Source organism: Corvus hawaiiensis, chromosome 1 (assembly GCF_020740725.1).
Source record: "Corvus hawaiiensis isolate bCorHaw1 chromosome 1, bCorHaw1.pri.cur, whole genome shotgun sequence".
Classification (NCBI taxonomy): Eukaryota; Metazoa; Chordata; class Aves; order Passeriformes; family Corvidae; genus Corvus; species Corvus hawaiiensis.
This window is the reverse complement of record NC_063213.1, coordinates 75,974,726-75,996,553: the sequence shown is the minus strand read 5'-3', so window position 1 is coordinate 75,996,553 and position 21,828 is coordinate 75,974,726. Positions and strand designations below refer to the sequence as shown.

At 34.9% G+C, this 21,828-nt stretch overlaps 1 protein-coding gene across 3 annotated transcripts in view; it reads right to left on the bottom strand.

Moving 5' to 3' along the window:
• CDH10 (cadherin 10) overlaps positions 1 to 21,408 on the bottom strand; it is a 100,431-nt gene extending 79,023 nt beyond the window's left edge. For 2 of the 3 annotated variants that reach the window (XM_048311249.1, XM_048311265.1), the window contains exon 1: positions 20,941 to 21,325. The gene's annotated coding sequence lies outside the window, so the exon portion shown is untranslated. The other variant, XM_048311257.1, reaches the window with a different exon arrangement.
• Positions 21,409 to 21,828: the final 420 nt, after the last annotated feature.

Sequence of the window (21,828 nt, the reverse complement as noted above, 5' to 3'; positions counted from 1 at the left end):
ATCTCTGTCATATTGCTACAAATATCATTTTTTGCACCTGCCAAGAAAAAAATGGATAGACCCAATGCTAGTGTCACCATGGGAAGAAGCAATGCTGAGCACTTTAAATTTCCTATTTTCATTTATAGCTTACTTTACAGTAAGGCAAGCAATTACAAGAAGGTTAGGACTTTAGACAAATACAGGAGGAAGGCTACTTGAGGTCCTACATCAATTTATTAAGTTCCAATGGATCAATGGCTCCAAATGGAAAGTAAAAGTGATTCTTAGGGGGGATGTAAATGTCACATAAATTAAATGGCAATACATCCCACTAAATGTTTTTATTCTTATGACTCATTGTGTTGACTTTTCCAATTTCCATCTGGTGTCACTCACGTTACCAGCTCTAGCCTATATGTTGAAAATGGATTTTCATTGCCATGTTGACAGCTATCCTTTCTTTTCCCCAAAGTTTCTTTTTATCTCTAGAGTTTCTTTTACTTCTCTTCCAAACAGCTGTTTGAGAAAAGCAGACTAGCAGAAGAATCTAATGTCAGTGACAGTGTTATCCTCATATTACTACAAGAATGTAAAGGATTTTTTTCTCAGTTTCAGCAACAAAAAGTCATCTACTTCAGTGACTGAAGTGTACTTGCTAAAGATACTCACTGCTGCTACTCAGAGGAAGATGTGATATGTAATTGAAGAGTACATTATGATTTTGAAAGAAACTATGGGGATTTTTTTCCTCAGTGATGAGAAGCACAGAAGTAGAATATTATGAAATATATATATATACACATTAACAAAACTTAGTGAAAATGTCAAGCCGTGAATTCCTCCCTCTTCTTAAAACATTATTTTAGAGTAAAACAGATATCTCTTCTCTAATAACTGTTATATGAGTGAAGATTGAAGAACTCGGGTGTAGTTTCTTCCAGTGCCTATAAACAAACCTTCCAATTTGCAATCCCACCTTCACATTACTCTTTAAGACAGATAGCTCTATGACAGCAAAGAAAAATAAATACCAAAACCACAAAAAGTACACCAGTTTTGAGAGAGAAAGGTGTTTAAAAAAGGTCCATACACTGAATGTGATAGAAAGTCACTCTCACACTGTTGAAAATTTTGCACCTTTCTGGCAACTAGTGAGGTAAAATGTCAAACACCCTTGACAGACAATGAGGTCAGCAAGAAGTCATGTCACAGAGCAACCAGATCACAGCAGCAGCATTGCTGCTGTCATTTGCATCCTCAGCCCTGACAGGTGCTGCATGTGAGTTCCATCTGCTCTGCAACTGGACAGCAGCCTCTTCAATGTCTCTGTGCCTTGGGGTTTTTCCAAATCCTGTTCCATAATCTTTTCCAATTTAATTTCCCCTCCAAAAGCTTTATTTATGCAAATTGCTGAGGTTTGCTATAAATGCTCATCCATTTCAAGGTATGAAAGTTTTTTCCACAGTATCAACATCTTTAAAAACATCTTACTGTTTTCATTAACAAACTCCTTTTATTCATTACCTTATAGGAAACCTTCTCATTAGGAAAAAACCTCCAGTTCTATAGAACAATATTCTGGAAATAAATCTGTGGTTGATTACGTCACCTGGACTTCTTTGCCTTCCTCACTTAGGGGAAATTTTTCACTGAGTTATTAAATAAAGATGATTTTTTTTTCTTAGGGGCTCTGGAGGGGAATAAGGAAGGAAAAATTATGTACTAGCTTAGTAAAAAGGATTCTAAAGATGAAACAGGGGTATGCTAACACAAACACGTAAGTTAGGTATAGATAGGAAAAAGGAATATAAGATAGAATAAATAACAATAGTCTAGGGGCAAGAAGGGTAAAAAGCACAGATGATAGCAAGTCAGGGTGAAGAAGGTACTGCATTAGGCATCTAACACCTTTGACATCTGTGTATTAATACAAAAGCGCAGTGAGCAAACCTAGAAAATCACACCATTTTTTGCTTTAAAAGTTCAAAACCACATAATAAGCATAATAGAGAGCTGGTGCAGTATCCCACAGGACTGGAAGATTATGGTAATATTATGTGCAGGAAAGACAAGAAGACCAAAGGAGGAGTAATTTTTGAAAGAAACTATATGGCACAAACATAAGCTTTTGTAGTGCAAAAGTGGAATAGAAAATGCAGTAAAGAATAGACTTTGGCTAAGCCACTGTAATATCATTCAAAACATAGCAAAGCAAACACCTCAAAAATATAAAATACATTGTATTGATAAATATAAGTATAAAGGAATTAGAGGCAAAGAAAGAGGTAAAATAGACAAAGTCAAGGCACAAAAAAAAAAAGTCAGTGATATCTAGGATGAAATAATTCTGTAAGAGAATTAGGAATTGAAGCAAGATTGAAAATTTTGATTCAATACTCAGTGGAGAAAGAGTGTTTTACAGGTAGAATGAAGGTGGAGAATGCAGTGTGTTACCACAGCAGCATTCTTTTTACAAATAAATGTATGGCAGGTAGCTAATACAATTTATATCAGCAACAAGATGTTATGATGTCTGCATTAAACAGGAAAGATTAATTGAAGAATTTAGATGTGAATGGCCACCCTTTGCAATCCTATTAGCTGTGTTACAATATGTTTTACAACCAAGAGACATGAGGCACTGAGGAAATCCATAAACTATTTCTAGGTGAGAAGTGATGTAAACTCACCCTGAAGGGGATGGAATAACACTGGACAAAGTGTGCAGCTGTAAGCAAGGCAACTGTTAAGTTATGGGATGACTCAGTAATAAGACATTCAGAAAACCCAGCAACCCAGCAGCAGCACATTAACATGTTGATAAAATAAAACCAGCTCAGCATGAGAATCAGGCATTCTCAAGGACCACACACTGTTCACTGCAATTTACAGGTTTTCAAAGCGTGGGCCAAATGAATTTACTACTAGTATAGAACATGGATTGGCTGAAGCAGCTTCAGAATAATTATTCATTCGCTGATTAAAAATATGTATTTTCCACTCCAATTCCTCTCTAAATTCTTCCTATGATTGAATAATTATCATGCCTGGTGGACAGAGAAAAATTACTAAATGTCAACCATCTTAATGTTCGTGAGGCAAAGATCACTGAATATGATTTAACGGCATCATCTGGATTCAAAAAAAAACCCCTGATATATAAGGAGGATTACTACCTATAAGAAAAATAAAGTATATCTTCTCTACTGAAGCAACAATGGGAAGGGTTCAGCTAAAATAATAAATTCATTTTGAACACCACACCTTAAGAGAGGTGTGGAGAAGGCAAAGAGGAACTCTCACAACTATCCTGGCACAAGTGAACAAACTGGTGCTGCTACATTATAGAAACAAAGGCGTGTGAGAGGGGAGAAGTGGTTACAACTTAGAAATATAAAAGACTTCAGTAAACAGGACAGGGGTTAATCTGTTATCCATATTTACTGAATGTGCAAGAAGTAATGTTTAAAATGATTTGTAACTAAGAAAAAAAAAAAAAAAAAACAAAACACAAACCCCAGCCCAGTGAATTAATTTTTTTTGGCAACTTTTATTATAATCACATCTACAGACAGAACTAGCACACATTAACATAGTACAATTCATCTCTTAAGACTCTCTTGGAGATTAACTTCCTTTTCCACCTCTATCCATCCTTAATCTTGTAAGTGCTATACCCAGAAGACCAACCCTGAACTTCATTTTATTTATACTGAAAAAAGTAACAAAAGGCCATTACATAATGTATACTTTCAGATATGTTTCACATCCACAGAATAACTGAACAAAGGAGGAGAACCAATCTTAATCACACTGACCCTATTTTGTAAAATAAAAAATAATAAAGTGTTCCATTAATGTAGGTTCAACATAAAATAAGTAATATTTGCAGGCTGGCTTTCACAGCTGTCTAGGGATTAAACATAATTTGAAAAACTAAATGCTTACTCATATTTTGTTTAGTAGTATCTCATGTTATGTTTGCTTTTTTAGAATTGCCACTTTAGACTACTGGATTTTCAGAAGTACTTTATAGCTTCACTGGAAACAGGAAACAGCCTGAGGGCCTGAACACAAAATGGTTAATGCTTATGTACCCACTGTGTCTTCAAGGAAAGAAAGATGGAATGATTCTAAGCATGCAGAAGAAACGCTGTCCAAACGAGGAAGAATTGTGTGAAAACTGTAATCTCATTGCTATTAAGAATGACCTGTCTCCAATACAACATTTGATTCTCTTAGATATTTCAGCTGTTTCAAATCACACTTAGCTCTAGTGTGATACATCATTTAGCATCAAACATAAAATGTTATGTTTCCAAAGAGACTGTCATGGAAAGAAGCAGAGGAAACAAATAAATATTGCTTAATTTAGAGAAAACTGCTTAAAAAAAAAAAAAATCAACGTTTTATTAAACTGGCAAACTACTTTATTAAACTTGAAATTTTCCAGATTTCTTTTATTATGTATTTCCATGTGTTTTTTACTTAAGCAGAAATACAAATACCATACATAGCCAGTGAACAGGGATGAACCTGAGTTAGGACAGGTTATTTCCAAACTCTGTGAGCTATTCCCCAGTCCTAGTTTACAAATGCCTTATCTTTGCAACAGTCTAACAGGCAACAACATTTCTATACAAAGAATTCCATAGAAAGACTTCCAAAATACAAGAAAATTCAAGCACCTAGACTTGGCAGTTTGCATAGGTCTTACTTAGTGCTGGAAGCCCAACACCAACACACTATAGAAAGATGGTTTTGTTTTTTACTTTTTTTTTTTTTTTTTTTTTGCTTTTCACTCCTTGTGTAGTGTTAAATGGGTAAAGCTGCACATCTTCAGAGAACTGTATGTCATATGTACCCTGAGTTACGTGTTTCACCTCCCAATACACAGCTCAGACATGCTGGCTCTTTTCTCCCCATGAACAATTTTTTTCTCAATCCTTCCCCAAGCATTATGACACACAACCTCCAGGAAATTGAAGGTTTTTGAAGAGATAAGCAAATCCCACCAGGATGTGTTTACAAAGAAAGAGCCCAGAGATTATATGTAAAGCAGCCCAATTGTTAGGAAAAATTCCAAGATGAAACTGAGATGGAATGCTGTTCTCAACACCTATACACTCATAACTGTATTCTATAATTTTTGATAATCCCAAATGATGAAGAAGACTTGATTACAATGGTAATAGTAGTGCTCCCTCTCTAGGCTGAACACTGATTGTTAGTTTTGTTTGAGTTCAAAACAGAAAAAGCCCCACCAGTTATGGAATTATGATTTAATTTATATTTCACTAAGTAGTCTTCATGTGCTGCCCAATCATCCATATAACACATATTTCTGGGAGGTAATAGGGCTACAGATTAAGCAGAGTGGATATAGTTTGGGGGGAGGGATGGTGGTGGCGGCTGTATTCTTTAATTATAATATATTAAATGGACAAAAAAGCAGCCTAAAGCTCTTCATCAGTTCTGAAGCCTTTGCTGTTTTGCAAACAACCAGGCAGTGCGCAAATAGATAAGAGGTCAGTGCCTATGCACAAACACTGTTGCAACTCAATAACTCCCATTACTTCCCATACCTATTAGTAGATAATGACTGATATATTATAAAAACCGACTTTATAATTAATTAAATATTCATAAATAATAGCCTTTATGCACTGAAAATTATCCAGGAACTATAGCTGTACATCATGAACACTCTTGATAGCATTGAGTATTCTTAAAAGAACCAAGGTACACCATAAAATCAATGTTTAAAAATTAGCAAAGACTGAAAAAACACTAGAAAAAATATATTTGTAAGCTTATGCAAAGTATCATAGTGCCTTATTATCTGTATTTGTGTACTGATACCTAGAGATAGTCTTATGGATAGATGTAATGGATGGATAGACTTATCACATGATTGTTGATGTCTGAACAATTTCTTAATGTTTCTCTTTGCTGCTGTGCCATATGGTCTCTTACATGGTTTCAGGGCATTGCTGCACCAATTAGGCCTGCTCAAGTTTAACCAATTTTTGTGGATCCTGGTGATACAGCCCAGGAAGGCTATACCTGGAAGAGGTATGACAGTACTTAGAAGCCCACTACAACAGAAGTTTCGTATGCCCAAATTAATATATTTTGATGCTAAGAAACAAGTGTTCTATGTTTCAGCTACATAATAAAGTTTCTCACAGAGGACTTCAGACTGATTTTAGCCTGTCACAGTAAACCATTTGTTCACAAGCACCAATTGTTTCAAAGCACTCAGTTGTTAATTGAATTTCAAAGCATTCAGTTGTTATTTTGCTATATTACATCATACAGATGAAAGCCAAACATCCGTGATTGACGGGAAATATGAAGTGAGAAGCAATGAACATAAGAAGCATGTCCTAAGCAAAGAACGAGACACATAAAAGGAACTTTGAAATAGCAGGACCCACAAAGCACAGAAAGCAAGCCAGTGATCAAGAACTGAGTTAAGAGTTGGGCCACATTAGAACGTAAGGAACATTACAAAAACACTGTTTATAATTTTGGAAATTTTGTTAATAGAAACACATAAAGGCTAATGCAACAATCATTAAAATTCTAGGAGTAAAATATGTGTATTAAAAAGGCTTGTAATTTGATTCCCCTTATAATTTTATATTATAGCCTTATGTGGAAGATTTAATAATTCTAAAATATTTGGCAGTGTTTGACTTACAACACTGTAGTATTTCAGTGAGGTCACTTATTAGTATTTTATTATATATATAATTTTGTATATTGCTTTGGATGTGAAAGTTTCTGCTCAATGTATCCTGAAGCAAAAGTGCAATTAAGCACTTCCTAGGAAATACGAGTGTTCAGCTCAGCTCAAGTTCTCATTTTGCACTTCTCTTCCAGGACAAGCTCTGATCATGTGTATTCCATATAAAATTCAATCACTCCAACTGTCCTCTTCATTTCATTACTAAAGCAGGCTGCTCATTGTGGTCCTTAAATCAATTAAATCAACTACCTGACAAATACTTATAGGACATCATTAAAAGGCTATGAAAAAAGTCACTGCCTCCTAAGAATTATGTGAGCTATTAAAATTACCCTTTTATTAAAATTAGGGTGGAAACCAATGAAGTGTCTGAAAAATTATAAGTTCTGAACATAGTACTATTAAGCACGATCTGAGACAAATATGTAAGGTTGATGGTTAACTGGAAGTTAGAAAAAGTTAGCCTCAGGAATAAAGAGCTGTTTTATTCTTCTTTTCTGCTACAAAATTAGTCTCAGAACAAGGCACAGCCTTGTTTAAGGAAGAAGTTGCCCAAAGCATATCTGGACAGAATTAAAAAAAAAATAAAGTACATGTGGTGAACTTTGTATATCTGATCAAATCCTGTCAACAGTAATGGAAGTTAAACACAAGCTTAAATAATTTTTGAAATGCTGGGGTCTCCCCTACACAGCAGCACATGAATATATCAACATACCCTGGCCCTCAAACTCCTGTGGTTTTCTGCATACAAACTCCAGGTTTGCAATACGTAGCAGGAGGTCCTTCCTGGAGGTAAACTCTTTCCCTGAATTATGAAGAGGGCATCAGAAATCCACTGGCAATGAGGAGCTTCTGCAGTGCTGTCCAGCCCTGAGTCTCCTGGTTCTTCACATGCATGACTCTTCCGCCTGAACAAGCACCCAGCACTTTAAGTATGGCCTAACTGACAAGAGCACCTGACTGCTGCTGTTAACCAAAAGGCCTTTCAGAGAAAGTACCAAAACACACAGAAAGAGGGAGATTAACTCTTATTTACTCTCCTTCAGGATTTTTTTTTTTTTTTCAAGTAGCAAGAGGGTCTCTAGTGTGGTCTTTTTGAAGTGCAAAATCTTTGAAGCCCTTGTGGATAGCAATGTGGACTAACAAAAAAGAGGGAGGAGAGTCGATAATTGTCACCATTCATTTCTCATGTAAATCAGTTGTCACAAACACCTAAGGAGCTAGAAAAGAGCTCTAGTCTGGTCTAAAACTATCATAAAGACTTCTGGACTATCTGGAGATAAAGGTGTTTTTTTCCTTTGGCTTTCCTTGGAGAACTTGATTGAATGCTGTTAGAGAGACATTTCTAGAGATATAAGGGTTTAGTTTCTCTGAAAATGTTTCTGTCCTGCACAAGACATTGTGAGGCTATTAAGAAATTATGGTTAAATCAGGGAAAAATGATGTTTTAAAATTTGTTAAGGCTGGACATTTCACTCCCATTTTTAAGGAAGTACAATTCCTTTTGCCTTTTGTTCCTGAATTCTCTTAACAATACCAAAAAGTGACAGTCTTTCACAGTGCTTTACATCAGAGAGGATGGATATAAATCCATTGCAGAAAAACAGTTTTATTTCTGAAGCATGTTTACTTCATCATATCAGTCCAATAAGAGATAATTCTAATTTTTTTCTTATTTCTATATTCATACCTCAGACATTTTAAAATATTTCTACACTGTAAAAGGTAGGGTAGGTAAAAAGGGATTTATTTGCAGGCAATGTATACCTAGGCTTCTCTGTTTACCTTCACAAGAAAACAACCAAGTTTACTTTGTCAAAGGTAAGATCTTTTAACCTAATGCCAAAAATTACAGATCAGTGTCACTACTTTTAGTTTAGCAGTTCTCTTTTCTATTTAAATAGCCCTTCCCAGTTTGTCCTAAGTATTGCAGCCTCCAAAGGACAAAGTCACAGCTACAAACTCATTCAGACTGTTTCTGCACGTGTCTGAAAAGATGGTGCAGCTACATTGTGCATGTAAGAACAGCACCCATGATTGTCAGGAACCTGTGCTGTTGTGACCTTTATGTCTTGTTTAAAATCTCTGTCGGCTCGTGGGCCCTGAAACATGTCAGTTATTTACTACTGCAGCTGTACAGAAGGATGAATTTTTTTTCTTTCACTGCCACAGCTTAGGCATGTGTTGCTTAGACTAACTGGTCGTCACACTAGATATAAATTATTTTGACAGTCAGGAGAACACACTAAATACACAAGTTCCACAGATCAGCAATCAACCTTATCTGACAGACTAACCCTAGAAACAGTTTTAAAAAGCATTTTTTCCTTTTGATCATCTAGACAAGTTTGGTGACAGACACTTTTCAGTCTCTCCTTTATACACAGGATCTAACAGTTTCCTGCATAAATAATGTATTTACCTACCTAAAATTCTAACTAAATTATGCACACTGGGATTGAAAGAGCAAAATCTACTGTTCAACAGGTGCAATTTGCAGAGATGAAATACAAGGGATTTTACAACAGAGATGAGGAGATTCTAGCAATTCTTTCAAAAACATATTCTGAAATTGTCCTGTACACATTTCCAGGCTTTTCTGAAGATAATCACAAAATCATTAGCTTTTCTTTTCACCTCCAGAAGCTCCACAAATAAGAAGAATCACTTCAATTGACCATGTTTCCTCTTCCCTCCCTAACTTCAAAGAACACATTGATAGGTTGAATTATTTCATCTTTCTAAAACACTTTCCTAACTGTCTACATACTCTTTTTGTCCCTTAAAATGATTTTACCTCCCTCTTATCCACACAACACTGTCTGCAAATTCTCTTAATCTCATCTCATGGGAGACTTCCTCTTTGGTGACTTACGGCATGCTACATCATCTTTCTGTACCTGTGCTTGGTTTTTTACCCATCTCATTCCATGTTTCAGGTGAAGCATACTGCCTGCCTTAGCTGAAGCTTTTAGAAGTAAGCACATTTTAAAAATGCCTTAAACCAAATGTAAAAAAATCAGTTCAAAACATATAACAGAATTTTACTTTCCCCCTCCTTAATATTCTTTAAAATATTTTGTACTAGGTTTGTATTAAATGCAACAGCAAGAAAATTAAACTGACATGAGTAAACAAATATGTATTAACCCAGAATAAGAATTTAAGAAGATATAATGTTGGTAAATAACTTTCTAGAAAACTTTTTTAAGATTTAATTTGTAAGGCCTTAAGCTTCACACTTTTCTGTCCATGTTCCTATCAAAACTATGACACATAACTAGATTTGTCTTTCTTGTAAGGGAATTCACATCATGTCAGTTCACTGGAATGAGCAATTGCAACTCTTTCTTTTGTTAAGTCACCACTTTAATTTTGTAGGCAAAGTCTATTACAAGAGGCAGATATAGAAAGAGAGAGAAGTATTCAATACTTAACTGTTAAGAGAGTTTTACTGGGATGAGGAGCAAATAATCACATTTCCACATACCTGTACAAAACTGTTGAAATTCTGTATCTTATTACACTAATGTTATGATTCTTCTCTTCATTCTAGCTGATAGGGAGTTTTATGTCTAGATAATCTTAATCAGAGAAATCACACAATCTCTAACCATCCAAAATGAATGCTTCAGCTGTTGATTGACTTATCATAGTACACTGAACTTATCACAGTGCTACCTCAGCTAGTCATTGCTTATTAAAAGTTACATTCTAGCGACTAACATTTTAATATTTATCATATAATTGCTAGAAAAGATATCTTGAATTTTTATCCTCCTAATATTTTTATTTTCTGTACAAATAAGAAAGCATATACTACACAGGCAGTATTGGTCATGTGTACAGAAAGAAATGATCATATAATGATCAAATGATCAAATAATCTGACATTAAAAGAAAAGATGAGATCTTAAAACAGTGTTCTAATTTTGTACTAATTTTGATTGATAGTATTTACTCCTTCAGCTGGGAGGATATTATAATAACTCACAAAGTAATAATCTGACACTGATTTTCAATCACTACAGCATATTTGAATGTTATTTGAACAAGACTATAATAATTATTATTTTTGTAAAAAAATAATAAAAACATCTTTACTTTTGAAAGAATGAGAACCCCCACCTTAAGTAAAAGCAGGATTGTCATCTTGATTCTCTTTCCTGCTCTTTACAGAGAATAGTATATTTGCATCTAGAAACTTTCATCAGACTGGAAGCTAGAGATAAGTAAGCAAATATGGATTATCACACAGAAAACTCCTTCAGAAATTGAGTAAGAATGTGATCTATACTGATTGCAGATACCTACAAGCATTATCTTTAAATATAAAGGTATTAAGCTAGTATTCATTTAGCACAACCAAAACCACTCATTTTGCTGAATTTCAATGAAAATACCAGGAAAATATACAGCATTCCTGTGCTGTTCTTGGTCTTTTTTTGGATGCAGGCTGGTATGAATTTTCCCAAGCCAAAACAAGAAAATAAAATGAAAAACAAGAATGCTATCACAGACCCTGGCTTTCTCTTAAACGTTACAGGATGCTGAAGTGAATATTGCCTTGAGCTAACTAAATATTAAAGTATTCTACAGAGATGTAATGCACTACTACAATAAAAATATGTTCACAAATGCCTTGAACCAGTTAAGTATGCTACAGAGAACTAACGCAGCAGACTAAAAATCTATTTCTATGTGGTAATGACAGTCAATTTCTGTGAGATTTCTCCAATCAATACTCATAGGCTCTTCAAAAGGAAAAAACCCGAAAAACAAAGATGGTTTTGTCCTATGCCTGAATTGGTTTGTTATTTTACAGTCACTATTAAAATTCATACATACATATATATCTCTAAAGCAAGGTATATTGTTGGTAAGCTTAGAAAATATGTGCTGGAAAAGACTACGTCTTTGTTTCATGTAATTATCCTCTTGCCACGAGATGGCACCAAAAGATTAAAAATATCTGCATTCCTAAGGTTCCCATCTGAACAAACTTTTCAGGGAATTGCACAAGAAATGTCTTCATTATTCGACTTTCAATTTTGTTAGCAAGTTATGAATATCATTCTGCTTACTTTGACAAACTACTGAAATGAAGAGACTTACCACAGAGTTAATGGAGAAAAATATTGTTATGCTACAGCTTAAGTTTCCTACAAATTGCAAAGAGCAAGCTGTGGACATTTAGAATTATATATTTCTGCTATTGGACAGGGAAGTAAAAACATATCCAGTATATTGATAAAAACTGAAAAGACATAAGAAAAAATAACTCCAAAACCATCAACAATGTATATATAGTTTCCCCTGAGGAAAATTTGTGAAACTTCAACAACATATGAATTATGAATTATTTCTTCACTCAATTTTCCCTCCCAACCTCAATTTAAAAAATAAAAAAAAAAAAGTTTATCTCAAATTTAGTGAGCTCTTAAAAAAGCTGTGTGGTATATAATGTGATAACTGAAGAAACTCTATTTCTAGCTTGTAGGATATCATATTGTCAGATGAATGCTTTTCTATTCCCATGGCAAAACCTCATCCCTTATGAAGAGTATTACTCTCTGACATGAACAGCTTGGAGTGGATAACTGCATAAAACCAAACCAAAACCAAACCCCATAGCCCATGTAGGACAAAAAAACTCAAACCATAATCACTTCACTGGCAATTATTTTATGTAGCACATTTATCTATTAAAATTCCAGAAAAAGAACCATTAAAAAATGGTTCATAACCTCTGACCAGAAAGAAACCAAGCATATCAGAAAATAAAACTACTAATTCCACAGCAAATTTCAAGTCACTATAGCTTTTTCCTTTAAAGAAAAATGTTAAGATTATAAAAGAAATATGTTTGTGTCAGTATTCTCCTGATCTTCATCATCAGTATTTCTGATTGTACAGAAACATATTAAGCTACCTTCAAACATTTTTTCTGCGCATCACTTCATTTTAGCTCATATATTTTAAAGCACTAATGGATTACTCTTCAAAAGTCAGTGCTTGATTAAACATTAGAATCATTGAGATGAATTCCATTTACTTAGATAGAACTGAATACTTTAAAGTTTTTTTTTCCTGTCATCATGCCATTATGACATCACATTTTTTCATTTTATTTTCCTCATAACTAATATCCCAGTTTTAATGCACTAAAATGTTAACTAAATAGCTTCTAAACTTGTCCAGGAATTAGTTCTTTAGTGCTGGAATATCACGATTTTCTTTTTTTTTCCGCTTTTTTTTTTTTTTTGTGAAAAGAGGGATTTTTATATACTAGAAGCAGAAATGGACTCCGACCTGCATGCACAGAGTAACAAGGAACCAGTCACATCACTAAAATGACCCAATGGTCATGGATACCTCTAAGGGAAAACTGCCTGGGTGCTTTCCCAGAGATTCAGCTGGAACCGTTTAACTGGCAGCTGTGGGGCTGATCCACCTAGGCCGCTTTTATCCCATTAGACCTGACTTTCACAGCCTGTCCAAGTGGCAAAACAACCTCAAACCCCACATACACAAGCACTTACTGGTTGGATCTTGATGGCTGCAGCTATGGAGAATGGAATGTACAGAACCTGAAATTTAACAAGAACTTGCTGCTCTGTTAACATAGAGGTTTTGGTCCTGTAATTTAGAAGGCTGAACTACTTTGAGCTTTACCACTGGTTGTAACTCAGCTAAGTGGTTGTTGTTTAAAAGCTCATTTGTAAGTTGTAAGTTCTGTTCTGAAGCACAATATAGCAAATGCATTTAAACCCTTGAAACCAGAGAAATGTATTTATACTGGTATTTAAAAAAAAAATCCCTTCTGATTTCATAGCTTAAATAACTGGTTTCTCCTTCATTATCGTAAAATTTTAGGCTACCTATCTAGAATATCTCAAGCCTAGTGACCTTTTTTAGTCGCATTATAAATTCTTCAATTCTCTAGAAGATTTATGTTCATCAAAACTTTAATGGGATTATTAATATAATGCACTATGTCTTAGTTCTTTTTCCTTTTCTATTTCCTGTTATCCTGAACTCAAATAAAAAACTAGAGGAAACCAACCACAATTAGGATATATTCACAAATAGCACACGTTTCAGAGTGATTCAGATGCCTTGCTAATCAAGGATAGAAAGAAGAAATGTATGATTTTGTCTTAATTTTCCATCCTGTACATATATTCCACACACTGTGCTTAAATTTTAGAGATGAGATCAGTTTATTCTGGTCATCAGAATGATTAAAGACTATCTAAATAATATAAACGAATAAACATAGAATATATTTTCCACCTTAAGAAAGGTTTTCTCAAATTAATCAAATGGATCAGAGTATTATTTGGTTTGAAACCACTTAATAAGGGAAATTTTAAGGAATAGAATAAGCAATTTTATAATAGAGTACCACTAGAGAGGAAAATCCATCTATCTCCATCTGTTTACGTGCCATTCAGTTGTGACTACCAGAAAAAAAAGTAGCTCCAGTAACACATAACACAATTGCTTTTAACTTCTTAATCAGAAACTTAATAAAATGCCCCCAAGTAATGGAGAGAACCAAATGTATCTAATATGCCTGGAACTCTGTTCACCCATTTTAATCAAGATGCCAGCTTCAGTGCTATCTTCACCATGAGCACGATACTCTTACTCAAGGGAAAGCACACATCTCAGCATGCTAATGTCAGAAAAAACCTTTGTCCAACAGAGGGGAAAACAATCACACTTCCCTAAAACGGTTCTCACGATAATGTTTTACATCCCACTCTTTTATTGACTCTAGAAATTTCTGCCAAAAGCCTGTGGAAACTGTCCCTAAGAGAAACAGAATTAGAAGACAAAAATGCTATTTAAAACTTGGCCATGGGAAGTGGGAAGCAGTAGTATATTTAGGGAACTTAGGTGTAATATGCTTAAGCAGATCTTAAAATATATTTCATGTCATAATGAAATGTCTTACTTCTGCAATCTCAGAAGCAAGGAAATTTTTTTGATTTGGCTGCAAAGTAATTAGGTGTACCCCATTAACTCATTCATAAATTGAGGTCCACATTATTACTTACCACTTAGTACTATTCTGATTAACAGTGCTTTTATTTTTTAGCAGAAAGTCATGAGAGCAGGCTAGTAGCTCTGCATAGCTTACATCACAGAATCAAAATTACAATGCATGAAAAAATAATACAGCATGCAACAGTATTGACATGTAAAAACCTTCTCCCTACTAAATGAAATTTAAAAAAATTAAGAGATATCTGTAGCCATAATGAAAATATGATCTATAGCATGATGTACACTTTTTGTAAAAGAGTATTTGCGTAATTTGTTATTCAAATTTATTCTTACAGGTGGAAAGGAAGTAAGAACTGAAATGTTGTCATTCTCTTGATTCAATTCATCGTGTTTGTGGAGTTTTTGTTTTAAATACATTATGTTGGGTTTTTTCTTTCTATTCTTTCCACTTTTCTTGGGTTTTGTTTTGCATTTACTTCTAAAAACTGAAAGTCCAGATAATCTTCTGAATAATCTCAACATTAATCTCAACATCTCAATCTTTAAAAAGAAACAAGCAAACAAACACCCATTAGCTTAAGAATTAAATCTTATCCATCTAATTAGCACATATAAACTTATAGTAAATGTATAACTTATAATTTTCATGATGTAGAGAATCAATGACGTTTTATCATAGAGTTATAGGAAGGGCAGGGTTCTAGGGGACATGAAAGATCTTCAACATTGTGTACTTCCAACCCCCTCCTACCATGGGCAGCGATGCCATCCACTAGTGTGGATAGGATATCCACAGCTCCACTGGGCAACTTGTTCTAGTGCCTCACTACTCTATGAGCAAAGAATTTCTTCCTAATGTCTAACCTAAATGTCCACTTTTAACTAATTTTCTGGTGACACAGAGATAAAATGGATGTGCTTTTATGGTTCCCAGTTCCACGCACCATGGAAAAGGCATCAGGGAAATGGCAGGTCACTACTTCTAAGAGAAAGGAATTTATACATTTATGGGATAAATTTTCTTGGAATTCTGAGAAGCAGAAGAAACTTAACCGTCCTCCCCTTATTCTCAATATTACCTCCAAATAATTACACATACTTTGGGTTCTTCTATCTTTTCTCGTTCTTGTTTAAAAACTCATAGATTTACTCCAAGTATTTTGCTTTTTGTGTAAGATATGAAATGTTCAAAACTCTCTTGATTCCAGTGGAAGTAAGAATTGGCTGTGAGAGCAACTAATGACAGAATGCGCAGCGTGTAAGTGTCCTAGACACAGGTATATCTCTGTTTTACTTGTGCTTGCTATTAGGAGAGCATAACAATTAAAAAGATAATTTTTGCATACATTAAACAGATGGAAATATTTGAACTACTGACGTGTGGTAGACACATGCATGCAATAAAAAGTTCAGTTATATATTTATTTGATATTATTTTGGGGAAGAAAAATTAACAGTCCTCTAGGACACCTCATTTTGAGTCTTGCTAACAGTGCTGCAAATTACATTGGTATACATTCTTCTTATTCAAAGAATGTGGGCATTATAGTATTGCAAAGTTCATGAGAATTTGCACTCATCTTTAAGGATCATGATCTGGTCTGGATAAGTGGTGGTATGTCATGTTCTTTATGTTGTAATGCAAAGCAGTGCAATAGGCTGATACAATAAACCCAATCTGTAATGTGGTAGGTGATGGAACATTAACAGTAAAATCATAAAACATACATGTACATACATTCATATATATCATACCATATACAGTTCTTCATGAGATAATATTTGGAGAGAGTTTTTTGGTTTTCTTGGAAAACAGAAGAACACAGTTGTAGCTTTTGAGAAACAGAATTCTGGAAATATCTACTTTCAATTAATTTTTGAATCATTACCTTTACATAAAAACACATAAATGTTCTCTTCATTACATGATTCCCTACTGTTTTAAATATGGTTCAACTTTCACTTTGAGTTACAACTAAGAGATGCCAAAATAAAGTTACAAATATAAACATCATGTGAAGAATGATGTACATGTGGGAATAATATTAAAAAGGACACTTCCCATGTTGCTTTTCATTATATCAAATTAACTTCCTAGATCTTTTTATTTCCCTGATGCAGCCTGTTAGTACATGGTACACACTTCCAGATAGCAGACTTGAGTTTATATCCCAGAGCAGATGCCCTGTGACAAGCTGGGAAGTACCTCTGAGATGATACTAGAGCTTTATGCCTCCTGCTGGACACACTTCTTTACCAAAAAAATGATAAATATTAGCCATTTCATGTAATAAAGGCAATAAACAATATTGGGACTTGCAGAAAAAGTCAAGTAATAAAAGGCTTGATATAAAAGTGAAATTAAGAAAGAAACTTTACAGTATTCTGCTTGCTAGAATGCAAGCCCTGTTTAAGATCAAGGTTGTCCCTGTTTTACCTCTACTGTAGACACACACACATTTGAGGTAATTGTCTCTGACATTTAATTATCAGGAAGACTGCATGTAAAAAGAAAGGTGTATAAGGCTTCAACTGGTAAATATTTGCCAGACTGCCCACATATGAAAAAATAGGCTGATAGGCCAGTAGAGGGAACATAAAAGCTCTATAGCCTTTGGTTGGGTGGTGTTCTGGCTTCCCACCAGATGAAAACAGAGCAAAGAAAAAAAGAGTGTTCAGGTTCTATTGAGTTCTTTTTTTTTTTCTGTGTGCAGTAATGCAGCCTGGTAATTATAATACACACAGCTCCCAGAGAAGATTGTTTTTCTGTTGCTCTATTGTAGAGTCATTAACCCACAGAAACAGGCATGTTAGGGAAGTCACCATGCCAAGGATTCAAAGCTGAAGAGATGTAAATCCAGGGAGCAAAAAGCAAGCCACTTTTATTACAGGAGTTCCTCTTGGCCTAAAGAGAGATTTGGAGGACATTTAGCGCTCAGAATACCATTGCTTCTTCTTTTCTTTCTTTTTGCTTTTAAGTTTTTCCAGAAGTTGGACAGTAGAGGAATTATGGGGTTTTTTTCTCAAAAAGCAAGAGTTCACATTAGTAGATTTGAAGGTGCAGGATGTGCAGCATGTGTGTTTTTTTAATCACCCAATGTTTCAGTGAACTGTGCCTTTATTTAGAGCTTTCATTGATAGTTACATACTATTCAGAGCAAATGAAAGTGTGCTATGGCATGGCATCCTTACAGGGATTGGAGTCACCCTTCATAATATTTTCAGGCATATTTAAACTGCTCATAAGAAGACGATTTTTATTTTTCTAATTTCAATTTTCCTCCTTTACAATAAATGATGCATCAAATAGTATGTTAGTAGAAAGCCCATAGCAAATTCAATGGTAATACAGAATAAATATTCATGTGGTTCACTGAAGTCACTCACAAAATGTTCCTTACACCCTTATATTCTGCCCAAACAATCAGGGTTTTTCTTCCATTTCTGTCAGTCACATAATTAATAATAATGTCAAAGAATGAACGGCAGGTTTTTTTAAATCTATGAAGGACATACTGTGAAGTCCAGTTAAAACACCCTGGTTTTCACAAACATGATTTCAGGCGATAATGAATGAATTTAAAATAATATTATCATAGCCCCATATTCACCCCATTACTACTATTCAACAGTAGTTCAGTCTTAATTTGACCCCTTTTACCAGTGCTGCAACCTAGTGGTATGATAGGGTATAAAATTATACTCCTTTTCAATCAGCCTGTAAATATGGTTAGCAGACCTAAAAACTAAGTCAGCTCCACAGAATTATCCAGATGAGACAGGCTCTATTTCATTCATTTCATTTCTTTCCTTGGGAAATCATGCTGAGATCAGGAAATTACACTCTCAGAATCAGAGGCAGGTACTATCTTCAAATTAACCTTTTCTGACTTTTACATTTAATTATTTAATGAGGAAAAAAACTTACATTACTTAGCTGAAATTTGTATACTGCTTTGCTTGTCTATATGTGTATTTTATGAATATCTCTCTAAATTTAATTAATCATATGCTCATTCGCCTTCACATATAACATTATTTTGCTGCATTTTTCAACTACCGCTAAGCACAAAAAGAACAGTAGCCACAGTGTCTACTGTGAGCACATTTCAGTATTTCATCATTCTTCACGGATCCTTTGTCTATTGAGAACATGCAAGTGTGAAGTTTTAGTGTATCTATACTCATTTATTCAAATGCAAAGCCGGAAAGATAATTTAGGAATATATAAGATTCTACATACAGTCTTTCTAAGATGTATTTTGCTATTTTCTTTTCCACAAAATGTTTAAAGTATTATAAATATAAATGGTTGGCAAGGCAAGTAGCCAAGACATATTTTCCAATGCTATCCAAAGTAATAAAAAAAATCAAATAATCAGAATCAGTTTTCAGCTTAAATATATGCATTATAATCAACACTCTTCAGACATTTCGGTGTTCCTATTTAAGTGTACAAAATTGTCTTGACACCACACATAAAAAACCACAGACATAAATCTGAATTAAAATTAACAGAAACTGCTACAGAAATGACTACCTCTTCATTCAAACTTTTAGGTAACCAAGTATATAAAAATATGAGAAGACTCCCTCAGGCCCAAACCAGATTAAGAGTTCATAATCGGAGAAGTATTCCTCTCTTGACATAAGTCCATAGTGACTCTAAATAGCTGGTTTTCAACTCTTGAGGAAGATAAGCTGTCTTTCCTTCTTGCTTTCCTTAGTTCCCTAAGTTCCTTCTTTCATTTCCTCCTCTAAAGGAGCACAGACTGTTATTACATTCAAAAAGTAAGCAATTAATATAAAACTTTGTGTAGCTGTAAAAATCTCAATAAATCCTAGTACCAGGCTCAGAATATTCCTAGTAAATGGCATATGTGAAAAGGATTTAGAGATTCAGAAGTGTGTTCCAGTCTCCCACTCTCTGCTTTTCCCATCCAGTAATATCACCATGTAAATTTAAAGCCTACTACCTTTAAAAGAAGGGGAAAAAAAAAAAAAAAGACACTATTTTTTCAGATCTGCTTCCTCACAGTGTGCACATACTCACACACTCACATATGCATCTGCACATACATGCACAACAAGTTGTATAATTAAAAAAAATACCTTCAAAGCAACAGGAGTGATGTTGGGATAATACAGAGGCTTTTACTGGAATGAAAGACGAAGATTATAGGCAACAGCTCCATTTGTGTGGAAGCAACAGAGATGATAGGTCCGTTTTAAAATGCTGGTTGCTATTTGTCACTGATTGCACGTGTAGATGCATTCTCTTAAGCTGAAGGGCTGTTAGGTTTTTACAGCTGCAACTAGTATCATGTACAGTATGAGCCTGTTGGAGATTTCTTATGCAGCTGACAATGCCATCAATAGTTAGTAGTTGGGAGCATGGATTTAGATTTGTATTGTTCTGCATTAATTTAACACCACATCAAATATGGATTTTATTGCAGCAGTGACAATAAATGCTCACACAGGTGCGGACTAAATTTTTCCTCCCTCCACCTTTTCCCTTCTGCCCCCTGGTTTCCCCTTCTCCCTCCACTCCCCCTTTACTGAAATGTCCAACCAGGTAATTTTTTCCCCATTTGTGTGCATATAGCTCTGTACAGATATTTGAAATATTGCCTGTATCCACTCTGCTATCCCTCTCCACAGGGATTTCCTTCATAAGAAGCATTTTCTGTGAGTGTGGATAATTATTCTGAAATTCAATCCAGGGCAGAACAAATAACAGTGAAAGCTGCAACAGACTTGCACAGGTATACAGAAAGTGAGGGCACATATGTGTATGTTTCATGCTATGTTCATAACTGTTACACTATGAAACATCGTGCTTTTTTCAATTCAATTAGAATTGTTCCCCCTATGCTGAATTTGCAAGAACTGAATACAGATGGAAACTGCTGCTCAAAGGAGAGCCTGCTTACTATGAGAAAAAAAAATATAAAATGCTTAGTGTTTCAATCTTGAATGCACATGATGATATCGGTTTACTTCGAGGAGAAAATGCACAGCAGTTATTTCCTATCCCTTGTCTCATTACTCCTGACACATATTTCGAAAATTCAAAAAGTTGTATACAGTAGAACAAATATACAAATTGCATTAAACAACATACTGCTCTAATATTGTAATTTTAATAATATCAACAGAAAGAAAAGAAGAAAGGTTCCTACCTTTTATTCTGCTGAGAAAGTGGTGTCCACCCCAACCAAACTGAAAAACGAGCTATTAGAGTCCTTTTTTGGTCAGTTTTCTCCTGTTATTTTTTAAGACTGATCCTACTTAGATCTAACTCAGGCTTTTTCTCTCAGCATCACTTAACTCTGGACAGTCCGGAACCAAAGCGAAGGGGGAGCTCTCCCTCCGACTGGCTGTCATTCAGAGCTTCTGATTTGGAAAAAAAAAAAAAAAAAAAAAAAAAAAAAAAAAAAAAAAAGACCAGACGCACCACCACACACACACACCCGCAGCGTGCACAGACACTCACACACACACACACCTCTCACTCTCCCTCCTCGGAGGGGAGCGGGAGAGAGGCGCTGCTGCTGGAGCCGCAGCACTTACCCTGGGAAGGTTGGAGCCCGGGGAAGTGCAGGCTTCCCGAATACACAGTGATTTGCAAGTGAATGCGGTGGGAGGGTACAGCAAACGGAAAGCTTTTTTTGTGAAAGCCTGTCGCCCTCCCTTCGCTGCCAGAATGGTTCTCTGGTTTTGAAGTCTAAGCCTCATCTGCTTAGCCTGTAGTAATAATGAATATTGAAAACACCTCCACTTTTTGTGGAGTGTTTTTCTTCATTAAATGTAACCACTTTATTGTATCACCAGTGGTCTTACAGCAGTGCTTATAAAAGATACATATATATTTTAAAATGTCATTCTGCCAAGTTAAGGGAAAATCTTTGAGGGCTGAGATGAAAACATAGAGTAATTATTTTCTTCATTGAACTGCTTTTTCTATTAGATTAATAACATTTTTCCTCACACCTCATTATTTTGCCTTATTGTTAATACAAAACAAGACAGGTTCATATAAAATGATGTATTTTTACATTTCCAGAGGC